The 18,458-nt window shown below is 49.1% G+C and overlaps 1 long non-coding RNA gene across 3 annotated transcripts; it reads left to right on the forward strand.

The window, feature by feature from the left end:
• Positions 1-2,441: 2,441 nt before the first annotated feature.
• LOC149336521 (uncharacterized) lies at positions 2,442-18,189 on the forward strand. Of its 3 annotated transcripts, XR_016284288.1 has the most exons (5): positions 2,442-2,652; positions 2,750-2,857; positions 11,153-11,245; positions 13,149-13,256; positions 18,070-18,189. It is a non-coding gene; the product is annotated as an uncharacterized LOC149336521 (long non-coding RNA). The 3 variants fall into 3 exon arrangements; XR_016284290.1 differs by lacking the exons at positions 13,149-13,256; positions 18,070-18,189 and adding an exon at positions 13,122-13,140; XR_016284289.1 differs by lacking the exons at positions 11,153-11,245; positions 13,149-13,256; positions 18,070-18,189 and adding an exon at positions 9,096-9,127 and having other exon boundaries at positions 2,445-2,652.
• The last annotated feature ends 269 nt before the right edge of the window (positions 18,190-18,458 follow it).

An 18,458-nucleotide genomic window follows, 5' to 3' on the forward strand; every position in this document is an offset into this window, starting at 1 on the left:
GCGCAGTAATTCTCTGCCATCTCGGTGGACACCCGAACCACACCGTAAAGGAAGGGAGGAACGCCACCACCCGTTCGGCACGATGCCTTGCCCTTTGAACGCAGCGCTTCTCCCCCGGATCACGTACGACAACGAAGTGCAACATGCAATTTATGTGGTTTTTGCACGCGTTATTAGAAATCGGAAATTATAATTCCGTGCGTTATCAAACCCACAACTCCACTGATATCTTGATAAACATTGAGAAGGCACTGGCAGCAGTTATTTTTTGTCTCGTTTGGAGACCAACCAGCGCTTGCATGCCGGTCGCGTAGGAGGGCTTAAAGAGTCTCGTTAAATCTCGCTAAGTCTCGTACGGTGCCCGGATGTTCTCGTTTCAGAGCCCGGATGACTGGAATTCAGTGCCCGGATGAGTGGATTTCAGTGCCCGGATGACTGGATTTCAGTGCCCGGATGACTGGAATTCAGTGCCCGGATGACTGGATTTCAGTGCCCGGATATCTGGATTTCAGTGCCCGGATGATGGCTCTCGGTCTCGGCGTGACGTCACCACACTGCCGACAACGGGGGCTAAAAGCATTTCATGCTTAAAAAAAAGATCTCTGCCTCTCCCGTAACCGAGAGTAGAGTAAGCATGAAATGTTTACGGGCCTAATGTCATCTCGGTGGACACCCGAACCGCACCGTACAGGAAGGGAGGAACGCCACCACCCGTTCAGCGCGATGCCTTGCCATTTGGTTTTTTGAGGAAAGGAAATGGCGCAGTAATTCTCTGCCATCTCGGTGGACACCCGAACCGCACCGTAAAGCAAGGGAGGAACGCCACCACCCGTTCGGCGCGATGCCTTGCCCTTTGAACGCAGCGCTTCTCCCCCGGGCCCCTGTGCACCTGCGCAGCTTTGCTTCGATGCGCGAAGCCCCTAAGAGATCACGTACGACAACGAAGTGTACGTGGCATTTATGTGCTTTTTGCAGGCGTTATTAGAAATCGGAAATTATAATTCCGTGCATTATCAAACGCACAGCGCGACTGATATCTTGATAAACATGAGAAGGCACCGGCAGCAGTTATTTTTTGTGACTCGTTTGGAGACCAACCGTTGCTTGCATGCCGGTCGCGTAGGAGGGCTTAGAGAGTCTCGTTAAATCTCGTTAAGTCTCGTACGGTGCCCGGATGTTCTCGTTTCAGAGCCCGGATGACTGGAATTCAGTGCCCGGATGACTCGATTTCAGTGCCCGGATGACTCGATTTCAGTGCCCGGATGACTCGATTTCAGTGCCCGGATGACTCGATTTCAGTGCCCGGATGACTCGATTTCAGTGCCCGGATGACTCGATTTCAGTGCCCGGATGAGTGGATTTCAGTGCCCGGATGAGTGGATTTCAATGCCCGGATGAGTGGATCTCGGTCTCGGCGTGACGTCACCACACTGCCGACAACGGGGGCTAAAAGCATTTCATGCTTAATACCGAAGACGCTTTCAGTCGTCGCGCAGCGGTGGCCGGTAGCCACGCGTGACCTGTAGGCGCGGCGCACTGCGTTCCTTCAGTTGGAGGCGCTGCGCTTTTACTTTCGAAACCTACCAGGCTTAACCAAAGCTAAGCCCCGCCAATTTTTTGTTAGGGGAAGATAAATGTTGTGAACGGTCTGCCTTCACTACGGCGAACGCTCTGCCTTCGCTACGGCGAACGCTCTGCCTTCACTACGACGAACGCCATGCCTTCACTACGGCGAACGCCAAGAGCATGCTCCTCACGCTTTCCCTCGTCCCTTATCCCCTTACCCTCGCCCAGTCACCTATATAGCTGGCTGATCGGAATGAGTTCTCGCTTCGGCGAGCGCGGCTTCGGCCGCTTTTTTTTGAGGAGCGTCCGCTCCGGCGGACGCAGTTGTTGCTGCGACGCGCGTCTTTTCTTTCCTTTTTCTCTTTCCTCTGATCTCTTAACTCTCCTCTATCTGCACGTGGCAGCGGTGGTGGCTTGGCTAGAGCCAGTAGCAGGCCCGTGCAATTTCCTCTTCATCCTTCTCTCAGTCACAACAACAACAACAGTATCTGTTCTCGCTTCGGCGAGCGCGGCTTCGGCCGCTTCTTTTTGAGCAGCGTCCGCTCCGGCGGACGCAGTTGTTGCTGCGACGCGCGTCTTTTCTTTCCTTTCTCTCTTTCCTCTGATCTTTTAACTCTCCTCTATCTGCACGTGGCAGCGGTGGTGGCTTGGCTCGAGCCAGTAGCAGGCCCGTGCAATTTCCTCTTCATCCTTCTCTCAGTCACAACAACAACAACAACAACAATGAATAAACGCGAGAGGAGGCGGTGGAGCGATCGCGGCTTCGGCCGCTTATCTGCTTTTTCAGCAGCGTCCGCTTCGGCGGACACGATTGTTGCTGCGACGCCCGTCTTTTCTTTTATTTCACACTTTCCTCTTATCTTTTAATTCTCCTCTATCTGCACGCGGTGGTGGCTCGGCTGGAGCCAGTTGGCAGGCCCGTGCACTTTCCTTTTCATCCTTCTCTCAGAAGCAACAACAAGAACGAATTAACGCTCCTATCCCGAGCGTCCGTTTGTGATCCATGGAAGCACGGCACGCGCAATGCGCGTACTAGCTTTGTGACAAAGAGTCGCTGTTGTTCTGCCAGCACGTCCTGCAATGCTGGTGATTTCTCATTACACTAAACGTTCTAAATCTTTGCTTCTTTGCCGCTAATTTCATTTCCGCGTGGAAACTATAATTCGTGAGGGTATTATTGCAGGAATGAGGACCACCCGCATCACCATCCTGCGGGGCGTCCCTCAGCTGCGAGCCAGGTGGTGACGGCACGTCCGACGTCCACCAGCCCAGCTCGGATACATCACCAAAGGTCGGTGGTTTTATCCTCTGCGCTCATGCACATCGTAGATTCGTGTCTTTGCAGCCTCATATAAGGTGAAAGTGTGGCGGAAGCAAGCCTCGACATAACCGTAGTCGCTATGCAATCGCATATGGCTCTGACTGCAAGTTTTCAGAGTTAGTTGGCTTTGTAGCCATGGACAAGCTAACCAGAAATGACAGAACTACGATTAAAAGCTTTCGGTTTCTGAGATTCAAGAAACGAGCCCAAATGATGAGCAGGACGAAAGGAAAGATAACAGTATACACACGCTCTGCTGCGAGGCTTAACCTTAAAGCAAAACGCATCGGCTCAGATGCCATCAGTAGCGTTTACTAGTTTCAGAAAGATTCCCCTTTGCCTCTCGAGTGGCGCGTATGCTTTTCTTCAATTCCTTTCATTCACGCGTAGAAAAAGCCCAACTGCTCAGCTACAGCGAGAATATTCCCTTGCGCATGCTTGCTAGCCCTTCTTGATTCGTCTCCTCTCTACAAGCTTGCCCTCATTTTTTTACCTTCCTGATTTATTTTACTGATACGATGAAACCAATTATAGTGCCCCCGCAAAAGGCAAATGGCTGCCTATGCCCGATATGACCAAAGGTGGACGCGTGTTACGCCTCCTCTCTTCTTACGGTGGAGGCGCTGCTGCAACAAAGAAAACACTGGACGAGACAGTCACCTGCGTCGGGATGCCGCCTGCGTCCTCTTTCCTGTACTAGAAGCCTAGCTTAGATTTAAGTGCTTGTAAAGGCACATGAAGGAAAAGGGAATAACCCGTGATTGTAGAAAGTACTCGGGCCAGAATCTCAGCACTGATGCAGTAGCAGCCAACAAAGGAACGCCGCTGTTCACATGTGACGCCTATTCCGTCTGCGCGGGCCGCCTCGATTAATCTCGCAGAAAGTGGCGGCTACTTCAATTCACGTTAATGAGGTGACGTCGCACAGTTATGGCGCCGAAAGCACATGTTGTATGGCTGGTTTTCTCGCGTTAGCGGAGCCGTGTACTCGCGTGTGAGGCATTTGATATTGAGAAAGCGCTGTTCAAATTATAGTGCCGAAATGACTGTCCCAATGGAAACCAGTCTCACGAATAAGACGAAAGAAATAGAGCGCGCTTCTGACCTCAGCGCATGAAATTGCTCGAGGTACTCCGCGAGGCAATTAACGCTCTTTACACAGCGACAGCTTAAGAAATCAACAAAGCCTGGGGCGCGCGCCTGATCTGCCGTCTCCTTTCATCAATGAGCCTTCCTATAACAGCGGCTAGAATGTGTACTTCCACTTAAATTGCCAGCGTAAGGATAAGGAGGTTTGTGTGCATCTGTAGTGAGCCTAGTGTGTGTGCAGCGCGTATAACGTAGTGTGGTGTATCGGCGCAGTAGCACGTTCGGTCATGCCATCGGCTGCCGACGCTGCGTTCCTCTCACTGGGAGCAGCTGTGAGCTCCTCTGTGCTACTCCGGAGGTGCATGTTTCCGCGTGACTCGATTGCATTGTTACGGCCTCTTTGCAAACACTTGCGTAGGAATGCTTTGGATAGCGCGGTAGGCAGCTGCTTTCAATGAACACTCCGCTTCTGTCCTCAAACGATTTGTTTTCAGTAAAACTTGGGCGCAAGCAGTGTTTCAGATGGAAGTATTAAGAAAAATTACGAGGAACTTTAGCGGCTAAAGTGGTGAAAGGCGAAAGCCTGAGTGCTGCATTCTGATACGCGATTGTTCACTTTACATTCTGTTGGTGCATAAATTAACTGCCAATTAATGACGCTTAATCTTTGCATTTAGGAGTGGAACGCGACAGCGTGTTGTAGCACTGCCAGGCAGTCGACGGAACGCCACCACCCGTTCGGCGCGATGCGTTGCCCTTTGAATGCAACGCTTTTTGAGGAAAGGTTCTATGCCTTGCTCGTCGGTAAATTGGTTTTTGAGGAAAGGAAATGTATCTGTCTCTGATATCTCAGTGGACACCCAAACCTCACCGTAACGGGAAGGGAGGAAGATGTGAGTGAACGAAGACATCGTATTCATTAGACGCGCTTTTGTTCATTCTAAATCATCGAGCTGGCATGGCGGAGGTCAATAAAGAAAAAAAAAAGCTGGCATGGCGGAGTTGTAGCGTGCTCGTCTCGCACTCCGGAGACCGGGGTTCGATTCCCGAGCTCGGCCAATTTCCTACTCGGTTTTGTTTATTTATCTGGTCTGACTTGAAAGGTTAATTAGGCTAATTGGTTAAGTAATTCCCACTAACTTAAAGCATCACTATACGATCCCTTTAATTGGTTGCATGGTTAGTAGCCAAAGTACAATTGGCCCCGTTTGAAATTCGCGCACTGTGACGTCACGACCGTTTCCACCAATTGAAAAGCGTGACATTTCTGTCGACAACTCCTGCTTACAACGATGAGGCATTAAAGGCTTCCGCCTTAAAAATTAGTACTCCATATCGAAACTGCGGATCGATGATGACGGCCTTAAAGCGCTCTCTTGGGGAGGTAAGGCTTACTGAATTGGGCCCATACTCTTCGTTCGCTATCACTCGCGGGTGATGGCAGCTAGCTTCGAGCGTCCAATGGAAGAGTCCGCCTAGCAGGCGAGTGATTACGTAAAAAACTTGGCCACGCTAGGCGGTCTGCCCGCACGCTTCAGACCATATATATCTCTTGCTGCATTCTTCGACACTAATGCTCACTCTAAATGGCCGCGTTCGCTGGCGGTTTGCACATTCGATCCCGTACGTCAGACGCGCAGCTACCTGAAAATATACGTCGTTCCAGTTTATTCTATAGGCCCCTGTACTGTGCGATGTCAGTGGACGTTAAAGTGCCCTAGATGTTTCAAAATTCCGGAGCCCTTTACTACGGCGTCCCTCATAGCCTGAGCCGCTTTGAGACGTTACATCCTTAAACTAAACTAAACTAGAAATATTATTGCTTTGAAATATAATAAGAAAATAAACCTAGGTTTTTAATGTCTAGACACTATAAAGCTGTACACGCTTACTCAGGCAACTGTAACAAATCATTGTTCGGAAATCAAAAACATTTTCTTATCAGCGGACGTTGTCATACGGAAAGGGAAATTTCTGAAAGTTTGTTTTGATAAATGTGTTAGAAATGCAGTTCGTGTAATTTTGCAGAATGTGGTGTTATCTTGCTAGTACACACGAGCCTATATTGAAATCTGGGCAGTCTGTAAGCAATGCGATTGGAGAAGAAAATAAATTAACATGTGAAAAAAACCACTGAAATTTCCGTAGCTGAAACAGAATTTCATTTAAGAAGCAAGAGCATTTTAAAGAGTGAACTCTTCACTTCTGATTTGTCGCTCTACGCTCTAGTCCAGGGCGTCAGTTCTGAAGGCTGCCATTTATCGGCGTGACACTTGAAACTCGAGTGTGAGTTTAAGTGCTGTTTCCACCCGGTTCAGAATTTCCAGCGGCAGCTACAGACGTCTGCCGCTGAAGGTGCAGCGCAGCTCGTCTGGGGCGTCCATTCGCAGTCTTGGCGCGCTGTGTGATAACCGCTTAAACCTGCTATATCGCTGTGACTTCCATGGTTCCGGCTGTTGGCCCTCGAGTTTTTAGAGCCCGTAATTCTTATTTGCACACTGAGCTTTGCCGCCAAGTTTCCCGCCATAATTCGCCAAGAAGATTCATAATCAGCCAACGAGAGGTAACTCACGCAGTTACTTTCCCCACTTTAACTCTTAGGAATGGAAGCAATCTTTTTTTGTACTGTTTACGCTTAGCCAGTTGATAAATTTTGCGGAAAAGAGTACAAACAGGAAACACGGAAAAAATTGCACAAAACTGGCGCTGCTTTCTCTTCCGCTTGTGCGTAGCTTCTTTCTTTGTTTTTTTTCCTTTTGCGTTGTTTTCACAAGAAACTCAGTTTGCTTTTGTGACAGGCTAGGCAGTCTCGTCAAACTCACGGTCTTCGAGGGAAAAAAAAATCTCTAGTTAAGCCTGTGCACTGAGAAAGCGTTCATGATCATGTTTCAGCGTTTGTCACAACTTTTTCGCAATTTGCTAGCTGACAGCGTTTCGGTTAATCGTCTTTCCTTAATTGTTACATGCAAGAAGGATATAAATTGTTACGCACGATCTTCTACGCAATCTTTCTCCATATTTCAAAAAAATTTGCGCGCGTCCTTCCTCAGGCGCGACAGTTAATTGCTTTGCTCAAATGTTTAGGGGAATCCCCTAAGGTGGGGTAGATTTGTAATAAGGGAGTTTATTGCTAATTACAAATCTACTCCACCTTATTCTACTCCCTTATTATTCTACTCCCTTGTTCTACCCCCCTTATTCTACTCCCTTATTAAATCTACTCCCTTATTAGTTTATTGCTTTCTTCATGTTGAACACCCACGTGTTGAAACGTATGCTTGTAATTGTGGCAATGTGTCATTTACGCAAAGCTGGCAGAATATAAAGCGTTTAGGATGACTTGTTTCGCGCGGATGGTGACGCTGACCTCGCAGAGTCATTATTACAGTACGCGAGGCATAAGCACCTCTTGACTGCCAAGAATATCATGAAGTGGATGGGTGGATGAGTGGGTGGATTCCCTTTCCCCGGAGATAAGCTGATGTTTGTGTGCTTTCGCGAGTGTCTTCATAACACGGATTACCTTCCGTACCTGCGCTCCATGTGCTCGTCTGCGTTTGCCCTACTTCACGTGGCTACCTCAGTCGATATACCTACCGTATAGGTCATTTCTTTTCTCTCCTCCTTAGTCCACCAGTGCATTCATCACACGTATTACAAACCGACCTGCGCTGCGTGTGTGCTCGTCCGCGGTTGCCCTGCGTCACTAGGATTACCTCCCTGACCTGGGCTTGTGTTGCCTGTGCCCCAATTCCTTACCTCACATGAATTTCTACCGGGCCTGTGCAGTGTGTGTGCGTCTGCCAGTCCCTTCCCTATATGGATTACTTACCGGTCCTGCCCAGTGACGGAATGCTGACCCTGAACTTTTGCGCGTGATGTGGGCTTAGCGTGTGCCGTGCATTTGTTCGATGACGTTCCCGTGCGCTCTCACCTCCTCCCATCCCTGGTTATGAGCAGTGATCCCTGCAGAGGGTAGTAGAAGAAAGAGCCATATCCTATCCCAACGAAGCGACCACAGTCATTCATGAGCATCACGTAACCGGATATCAAAGCCGTCTTCTGCTGGCTCACATGTCGCGGGGCGTGGATGTGGTCAGTATGGGGCGGCTGTTGTAGAGCTTCCGTGAGCGGCGAACCTTTGCACATGTGTCGTACGAAGCTGCATCCCTTAGTTGGTAACCTGTCGTGACGGTTACTAACGTTGGAAATGTAGGATACCACAACTTACGTGCAATAATGCACACGGGCAGTGTGGTGAACACCGTTTCTTGCAGCGAACGCCCGCGAAAGGCAGAAAGCGGATAATCATGCCGAATTAGAAGAAGACAGTAAGAATGCGTATAGAGGGAGTCACCGTGGACTGTAGAATGTTTTCCAGCATACACGTGGCTTGATACAAAATCTACATATCCGCAGAAATTATTGCAGATTTCCCGTTATTTCTTGGTGGAAGCTGTCTTCCTTGCTGCTCTTCGCCCAGCTCACGGGATCCCGAGGAATGGATACCAGCTCACAGGGAACTTCAAGGGCGATTTAAGTGTACTCTCTGTGAATATCAATTGGTTTTCGAGGAAAACAACATACGCAGTATTTGTATCACTCCTCGGTGGAGACCTCAACTCCGCCGTGAAGGAAGAGGAAGGTGGTTGTGAAAGAGGAGAGAGTGAAATAGGTGCCGTAGTGGAGGGCTCCGGAGTAATTTGGATCATTTAGATATCTTTAACGTGCACTGATATAGCACAGCGCCTCGACTAAAACGCTCGCCGGTCGCGACCTGGTTCCATAATTTTCATAGGGCAGAGGATGGTGCAGCCAGGAAACGTGTCTGTTTTTTTTTAAGACAGCAGCCAACAGGGCGCTGGCGTTAAGTTACGATTACCGTTTGCAAAGTGCTGTGTGCATGTGCGGAGCCCCAATTCCCTGCGTATAGCTCTTTACATATCGGAATTTGGTACACTTAAGATAAGCAATGTTCCGCGCCACTTTGCCAACCATTACCGCACTCCTCGGAGATGCGCTTTGCACCCCGCTCTGTAGACTTAACCCCTTCCGGAATTCCGAGACGCGATTTCATGAGGGCGCTTATCAATATCTTTGTTCGGGTGTGCCGTTATAGGTGCCGGGGAGGCCTCCACTCCGGGCAGCCTCGCCGATTAGCCGACCAGCGGCCACGCGGCTGCATCGCCGCAGTATCAGTGTTCCACCCGAGGCAAGCGGCAAGGTGGGTGCTCCTTCAATTCGGCTGACTTCGAGTAGTCTTAGCATTGGAGGAACCGGGACGAAACATAGAGTAAACCTAAATATAACCATTCAGTCTGTTATTATATATTACAAACGGCATTCCCTGCGAGTGGCATGAACTCGTGGGATGGTCGAGCAGAAGCCGATGGAACATCTCTTTCGATGGCCGATTAACATGTGTTTTTCATTAGGCACTGTCGGCCGTCGCTTACATTGCGTGCGGCAAAAAAAAAAAAAACAAAGATTATGCGCATTTAGCCTCACGCGGAAGAAATGGAACCCCAAACATCCTGCTGAACACAGGCTGCTGTCGCTCTTCATGACAATATGGCTTAGAAGCATTCCATCGCGGTTCCTCAATTCTTAACCTGGAATAAATAGTACTTTTGTGCAGTGCTGCCGCCACTTTGAAACCGTACTTGTCTTCCGAGGGTGACTTGTGGACTTTCAGCGGAATCAGGGGAACAGGTATAAAGGGCCTAGCAGTATGCCTGACAGCGCGTAACGATGAAGAGTTGCATGAAATGCTGCTTGTAGTTAGTGCTGCAACACATTCAACGCCGCTTAAGGAAGTAGTGCAAAGATTTTGGTAGCAGTTTGTTTTGGGCGGAAAATGATTTGTTACAACCATTGCTCTAGGTCAAAAGAGTTTTTTTTTTGTAATTTTGGAGGGCCATTCTGATACAACTTAATGTATGTTTGCGACGTAACATGCTAGCAAAAGGGCGCTGAGTATTCCCCAAAACTGCATAACTGAATCCGACGTTTCCGAAGACACTCGGTTGATTCTTTCAGGCACACAGCTTGGCGTGCAGCTCTGACTGTTCCCACTAACCCGGAGCTCCCGCTCCAGTGTCACCTTCCCTCTTTCACTTGAAGCTGCACACCATGCTGCCTACTGCCATATCTCCTATTTGGCCGCAGATGATGCCTATTTTATTGTAAGAGCAGCCGAAGTTCCATTGGCTTGTGTTACAGGCCACTGTATTCGCATCGCAGATATTTAGTACAGGGGTATTTAAAGGAATACGGACCGTAATTTTGGGAGATTTATCATTTGTTTATTGATAACACTGCACACAGCGTTAGGAACGACAGATAGAGAGAAGATATAGCCTGGTACGGTGGAGATAATTTACCGCAACAGATTCTTTTTTCACTTGGCGTTTGTTTGTGACGTCAGCGGCGGGCATACAGAACTAGCACAAGTCGCTTGTGCGCGCAGCAGGCGAGAGAATGGAGGAAGCGCAACTTGTTTAGCGATCGTGCAGCTAACGTGTGGCGTTTCTAGGTGCTGACCTTTGGCATCAGTCTGCGGAATGGGAAACTCTACGAAAAAAACATTTGTAATAATAAATTACCGGAAGCACACGGGGGCATGTGTGCCGCCGTTTGGTCGTTCTGCAGGTACTGGGCACGGCTTACCAGGAAGAAAATAACATTGAAAACTCTTTATCTCAACTCCTTTATTTAGTGCCGCCAAGGCGTCCACTAACACTGCGGCAGTCTACTTCTTGTTGGCTTTCATCGCGTGTCAACGTCTTCTGTTTCGTGTTTGTAGTTTGGATCATTGGGGACTTATAATTATAGGAAGTTGAAAGCTCGGTGTGTTTCGGAATACAAAACGTCTACTCTTTCATTAGTGCCTGCAACGCCATTCATCAGTATTCTGTTTGATCTAAGTGTCTGTCTCACAGATTACCTATGCAAGCATGCGTAGGCGGGCGAGTCTGCACACAAATGTTGCCCTTAATTTTGGGGCTTACCGATTCAAGTTGAAAGCGGATGATGCTTTTGGAGCTGCCGCCCAGTCGGCCACTTTTCACATCTTTCTCCTTCCTGAAAGTTTGCAGCTTTGTCTCTTGTGCCGATCCGCCAGTAAACTGGATTCCCTTTTGAGTTGACCTTGGTAAAACCCATTACCAATTTCAGCTGCCGGCTGGCCGCGCTCGCCCACTGGCAAGAAGGCCACTTGCGCAGAGCCCTGCGCAGCAAGGCGACCGCAGCGCTCTCGGATCATCAGCGGTGAGTCTTTTCATCTCACCACAAGGGAGTCGGAGCTGCAGCCAGATAACCAGTTGCCGCGTTTACAGGAATGCGCCAGAAGTCGACTGCAGTCCACTTTTTTGGGGGGAAATTGGTAAAACTTCGATGAAGAGAGTAGAGCACGAGTCAGGCCTTTCCTTGGCAAAACCTTCTCTTTCTCTAAACAAATTGTCTGGAATCGACTTCTTTCGCATTAATGTAACTGGGGCTAGTGACTGCAGTATGGAGCGACGCTTTTTCCTTTTCTGCATTATTCATCGCCATTTCACCATTGCCCTGCTTAGCAGTCTCCGCGCTGCGGCGCACCTTTTCGGAACGGCAGCAGTTGTTTCCTTCAGATTATACTCCAGGACACAGCGTCCTTTGTGAAGGATTAAAGGTGGATTTCATAGTGAAATTTTACTGCGCCGAAAAACAAAGGATGGAAGTACAAAACAAGAAAAGTAAAAAAGCTATGCGTTAGTTAAAACTTCAGGCCAGTGATTTAACGTTAAAGCTCTCGAAAAGTCAAAATAAATGTTAATTAAGGCCGCGGTCAGTGGAATCAGGGACATTTTCTCATAGGAATATGTCTGCGGGTAGGAAAATACGTATTTGATGCTGAGGAAAGTTAGTTGAAAAAATTAAATCTGAACATTTTTTTCCCCACCACTGCATTCATTCTTGCGAGGTCAACCCAAGAAAACTGCCTAAAGTCTTTTTTTCAACTCACCGAATTTTGCATGCGAGAGCTTTAGCGGAGGTGTCAAGAACTATTTTAGGCGCCTTTGCAACTGCTTTGCAAAGCTTTGCAAATATGAGCGTATCAAACAGCGCTCCCAATCTCTACGTCAAGTTTAAGATTTTGAAAAGTGGCAGAAGAGGTGTCGCAAAAAATGAAAAAGTAGGAAAGCTCTATGATGCAGCTACATCGCACAGACGCTGTGCTATTTTTAAAAATAGGCTTTTTGAGTCACAACAGCACTTTTTTCGGCATAACATTTCCGGCAGTGTAATGCATCATAGTACAGTCAAGACGTGCTATTTTAGAAGGCGGTTATCTAATATTGAGGAGTTAACTTTCTAACTATTGCTGTTAGCCTCCCTATTTATTGAGAGGCGTTTAGCGCTCCGTAAGTAATATCCGCATCAGTTTCTAGAATTTCGAAAACGCGGTTGCCGTCATCGCTGTGGCCCAACAATTTTCGCCGGCATCGCGACAAAATACATGCGCTTTCGACAAGCTTGACGACAAAGCAACCTCTCCAGTGCACGTAACTGTTCGAAATAGCTAAAATTTGCAGGACAACAGCGCCGAGGGTAACTGCGTTTTTGAAATTCTAATAGCTGACTGAGGTGGATGTTACTTACGGTGCGCTAAACGCTCCTCAATAATTAAGGAACCTAATAGTAATAGTTAAAAAGCTAAGTGCTCAATATTAGTTAACCAGCCTGATAATTAGCACGTCTTCTTGTACTCTGCTGCATTACGCAGCTGAAATGCTACGCCTACAAAAGAGCTATTCTAACACACACACACACACACACAGACACACACACACACACACACACACACACACACACACACACACACACACACACACACACACACACACACACACACACACACACACACACACACACACACACACACACTTTTAAAAATTGCGGTAGGTCTTAGGTGAAACACCCTGCAGATTCTCTAATCCTTTCAGAGCCCTTCAAATGTGGAATGTCACGGATGTGAAGGAGTGCGATGTTGCTTGATGCTTTGTATGTGGTGTTACAGCCCGGCTCGAATGCGCGTCGCGCCGCGCCCTTGCACACCACTTTCCCTGACTCAATCCGCATCCAAAAAAGTGCAAATTTTTTTCAGTTTCTTCGTTCGGGGGTGTCGCTGCAGGTGGCTGCGCGGACTCGGCCACCGACATCGCCGCTGGGAGTTCTGCGTGTGATCATCTATCGGCCACTCCGCCGTAGCCTGACCTCATCCTCACTGCAGGCCGGCAAGGTTCGTAGCCCTTCACTATCGGCACAATCCGTTCGTAACAGCGCGTAATATTGGCTTTGACAGAGCGGGAATTAAAACCTCAGTCTAAATCTGGTCGGCATCTTATTTTAAGGCGAAAGCCTTTCATGGCTGATGCTCGCGGTGTCGGTTGGTTGCGACTGAGAGAAGGATGAAAAGAAAATTGCACGAGCCTGCCAACTGGCTCAAGCCGAGCCACCACCGCTGCCACGTGCAGATAGAAGAGAGTTAGAGAAGATAAGAGGACAGAGTAAAAGAGGGAGTATAGACGCGCGTCGCAACAACCGCGTCCGCCGGGACGGACGCTGGCTGAAAAAGGGATTCGCGGTGTCCATGTTTGCGGTGTCCGTCCATGCTCGCGGTGTCCATCCTAGCGCTGGAATCGTGCCAGCTGTGGCCTCTCCTCAGCGCAGCGGCGCAACCTCGTCCGTAATTTTCTATCCTCTAATTCATTTTCTGCATTACGGGTACCCTCTTTCTGTTCCTCCCATCACTCCCACTTCCTCCCTTCCTCTGCGAACGGATGACGGGTGTCCACCGAGAGATGCCAGACAGTTACGGCGCAATTTCCTTTCCTCAAATAGAATGTTCATTTTCTTCACTACGGCCCCTCTTTGTCTTTATTCTTCCCTCCTACTTCCTCCCTTCCTGTACGGTGCGGTTCGGGTGTCCACCGGGGTGGTTTCTAGGCAACGGCTCTTGCAGCCGCAACAACAACGCAAAAAGCACGATTCAGGCGTCCACTGACCCAGGGAGCCAGTTATGAGCGCTTCCTTTCCTTAAAATGACCTTAAAATGATCGGAGTGTAAAACGTGAACGCCAACGCCGATGAACACAATGAACGCCGAACGAACAACGCCGGCGTTGACGCCGCGAAACGGGTGCCAGAGAGCTCGCTTTAAAACACTGCAATCAAAATAGAGACCACAGTCACCAAAGAAAAAAATCAGGGGGCACTTTGTTGACCTAGAGTGCGGTGACGCAAAAACCTTAAGACGGGTGTTGCTGCTTGTCTCACTGATGTGTGGTTAAGATGCTAAGCTTCGCCTCTAAGAGTGGAATGCAACAGCGTCTTGCAACGCTGCCAGAGAGTCCACAGAACGCCATCGCCCGTTCGGCTCTACGCCTTGCTTGTCGGTGAACTGGTTTTTGAGGAAAGGAAATGTACCTGTCTCGCATATCTTGGTGGACACCTCAACCTCGCCGCAAGGGAAGGGATGAAGATGGGAGTGAACGAAGGCACCGTATTCACTAGACGCGCCTTTGTTTATTCCAAACCATCGAGCTCGCATGGCGGAGTGGTTACGTGCTCGTCTCGCACTCCGGAGGCCCTGGTTCGATTCCCCAACTCGACCAATGTCCTGCTCGGCTTTATTTATTTATATGGTCTGACTAGAAAGGTTAATTAGGCTAATTGGTTACTTAAGCAATTAACTAAACTCAGTCCAACTTGCTTGGAGCATCCTTATACGATCCCTTTAATTGGTTGCATGGTTACTAGGCAAAGTACAATTGTCCCCGTTTGAAATTCGCGCACTGTGACGTCACGAACATTTCAACCAATTGAAAAGCGTTACATTTCTGTCGAGAACTCCTGCTTACAGCTATGAGGCATTAAAGGCTTTCGCCTTAAAATATTCTTACACCGTGGCCTTAATAAAAACCACACATGCGGGAAGCCCGCCACGCGCCAAGCGGCGCGGAAAAGCGGCGGTTGGTTGACCACAAGGCTTTCGCCAAGCACAGTTTAGAATTTGCAAAGTGTCTTCGATAATTTTTGGATATCGAGGGATCCTACGAAAGAGTTTTTTTTTTTTTTTGCTGGCAGATATGACGCTGATTGCGATTAGAATATGCTATTCGCAACTTTGGCGGCCTTTAGGGGGGCCACTGGAAATCCAACATGGCGGCCCGAAAGATGACCCGGCGGCCGCGTTAGCCTTGTTCTGCGCTACTCGAAGCTGCATTAAAGCGTTCGTGCGAGCGTGCGGCCTTAATCGAAGAGTGCGGACCCTGCTGTATGCTGTGGCGCGAATGTATGCACGTTATAGTCTTTCGCTGTAAAAGCCCTCTGTGCGCACTTATTGCGAGTACAATAGAAGCAACGCGGCAGGTGTGGCTGGCCTGGTATGCAAAACATCCGGCTGCTGACGAAGTGGTACGGCGGGTGCGACACGTAACTAAGCGGCTCTAATCCCGCCGAGACGCAAAGACTGCGGGCAAACGCACGCGCCACGTGCGCGGAGAGCAGACACAGATGCCGAGAAAAATGTCTGCTATTATCCGACTGGCGGTACGCACTGAATAATATTTAAAAAGCCAGAATGTTGCTATGTACGCAGAGGTATACATATTTCCCTGCAGGGTTACCTCTGCAAAATCGCATAGAATTACGAGCAATCGCGTGTACGCCCTTTCGCAGCCAGATAGCGTCAATACAACAAGCTTACTGTAGAGCGGACACACGACTTAGGAACACTGACACATGAACTGTTAAAACTGCAACAGCACATCTACTACAGAATTGAAGTGTAGAATTGTCAAAAATACACAACCCAAGGGGTTGGCTTCTTACATGCGTAAAGGGGCTTGTACAGCCTCCGTGGAATTCCTAAGCTCTGAATGGTTGAGGGCGATACCTTCTTTCACCGTCTAAAAAAAATGGAACACTAGCAACGTTAAACGAACCACTCTGCATGTTCCAGAACCAAACTTGGCAGTCCGTTTTCTTCTGAAGAAAGCTGTACACTACGCTCATGGCGTCATTTACATGCCACGGATGTTACGCAGTGACGAACAAGAAGACAACAAGAAGTTCCTGCTGCCCCTGGTCTTCTGCTGTTGTCTGCTCCTGGCGGCGTTGGTCGCAATGTCCAGGGCTGGTGTTTTCAGTTGTAAGTACAGAGCTAAAAACAAATTTCTCAGGGGCTGAAGGCCGCACAAACCTTCTTTCATGACTTCATTATTATTGTCGACAGATGAAGCTAACATGAGAGAGAGAGAAAAAACTTTATTTACACAGGAATTGGGGGCACGCCTCAGGGTCCCCGCACGACCCCACTGCACTCAAGTGTTTATGTTCCGAAGGTCCATAACACTGGCAGCACGGCCGGTGGCGATGGTCGGCAAACCTGGTCCTCCGAGCGCAGCAGGGTCTCCCAGTCCTCCCAGGTCTTGAGGTTCTCTAGGTCCCGCGGGGGAGGGCTAACATGAGGCAGTCGCACACTGCACTATGGTTCACAACAAAAGTGAACACAAAAAAATCTCTGCCTCTCCCGTAACCGAGAGTAGAGTGAGCATGAACTGTTTACGGGCATAACACATTGGTTGTAGATGGTACTGGTCAAAATCTTGAAATGGGTCTAGTGTTCAACACCACGCATACTGTGCACTGGTCCATGTGAACGCAATCGTTTCCTGTGAGTGTCTGGGGAATCTCTGCCGCCTTGCCTCGTCAGCTGTATCCGGTTTCTGTTTGCCTTTCATCTTTGTAGCCGTTTTCATTCCTCGGTTATTTGTACCAATTTGCCTATGTGACAGTAGTGGCGTCACCACTGGATTACGTCACAGATAAGTGCTGACGAAGTAATGACAATTTACTGATTAGGTTGGTTTATGGTTGGTTTATGGGGTTTAACGTCCCAAAGCGACTAAGGCTATGAGAGACGCCGTATTGGAGGGCTTCGGAAATTTCGACCACCTGGGGTTCTTTAACGTGGACTGACATTGCACAGTACACGGGCCTCCAGAATTAGTGACTAATTACTGATTAATGACTAAATACTAATTAACTGCTAATTAATGACGCTTAAGCTTCGCCTTTAGGAGCGGAACGCGACAGCGTGTTATAGCGCTGCCGGGCAGTCCACGGAACGCCACCACCCGTTCGGCGCGATGCCTTGCCCTTTTGGTTTATTGGGGTTTAACGTCCCGAAGCAACTCAGGTTATGAGGGACGCCTTAGTGAAGGGCTCCGGAAATTTCGACCACCTGGGGTTCTTTAACGTGCACTCACATCGCACAGCAGACGGGCCGCTAGAATTCCGCCTTCATCGAAATTCAGCCGCCGCGGCCGCGATCGAACCCGCGTCATTCGGGTCAGCAGCCGAGCGCCGTAACCACTGAGCCACCGCGGCGGGGCCAATAAACCAGCCTTGCCCTTTGAACGCGACGCTTTTTGAGGAAAGGAAATTACGCAGTAATTCTCTGTAATCTAGGTGGACACCCGAACCGCACCTTACAGGTATGGAGGAACGCCAGCACCCGTTCGGTGCGATGCCTTGCCCTTTGAACGCAACGCTTTTTGAGGAAAGGATTGCATTGGAAAGCATTTATTCCGTCAAAAATGCAGATGCAGACGCACCGCGCTAGATGGCCACCAAACCATGGCTGGCGGCAACCTGAGCGGCCCACTCGGTGGCCAAGGCTTGAATGCCCGGGTCCGAGCTGACCAGCACGACCTCCCATCGCTCAACAGAAGGAATTCGTACTAGATCCTCCGGTGGAGGTTCTTCTTTACATTGCCATAGTATGTGGTCATACGTGGCTGTTTTGCCATAGAACCTGCACTCGGGGATATAGTCATCCGGGTACATTTTTGATAATAGGGGGTAAGAAAGGACCTCGTTTGGAGTCTCTTCCAGGTGGTCTCTTATGCCTTATCCAACGTTTTGTCAGGTGGCGGAAATTTGTGTCTGTCCAATTTGTAATGAGTTGTAATATTATTGTCACGACCAGAGAGGCCGTGGAGATAGGCGTCGGGAAGAAGCCAAGACTGGGAGCCTTCTTTTTACAGCGCCAGGTTCCAGGACACCGAACAGAACAAGCGCGCCTCGAGAGCCCACCGCCGCTTCGTCGTCGTCTTCGACTCAGCGCGGAGGCCGCGCGGCGCGTTAGGCGCGTGGCATTATTCCCCCCCCCCCCCCCCCCCGCGAAAGCAAACATCGTCTCGATGTGGAATGGGATATGTACAGAGAGAAGAGGAGGAGCAAAAAAAAGAAGAAAAATAGAGGTGAGGTGAACTATACAATGCGCGCTAGATGAAGGCGGGGAGAGTCAAGTTCACACGTGGGGTAAGGGAAGAAAGGTACAAAACGAAGCGTGATTACACAGCGCTCAGTCACGTGCAAAGTACGGCTTTAAGCGCACTACATGCACGATTTCCGGCCGGTGACGCTGAGGGCC

This window comes from Amblyomma mixtum, chromosome 7, assembly GCF_055824585.1.
Source record: "Amblyomma mixtum isolate Tamu chromosome 7, ASM5582458v1, whole genome shotgun sequence".
NCBI lineage: Eukaryota > Metazoa > Arthropoda > Arachnida > Ixodida > Ixodidae > Amblyomma > Amblyomma mixtum.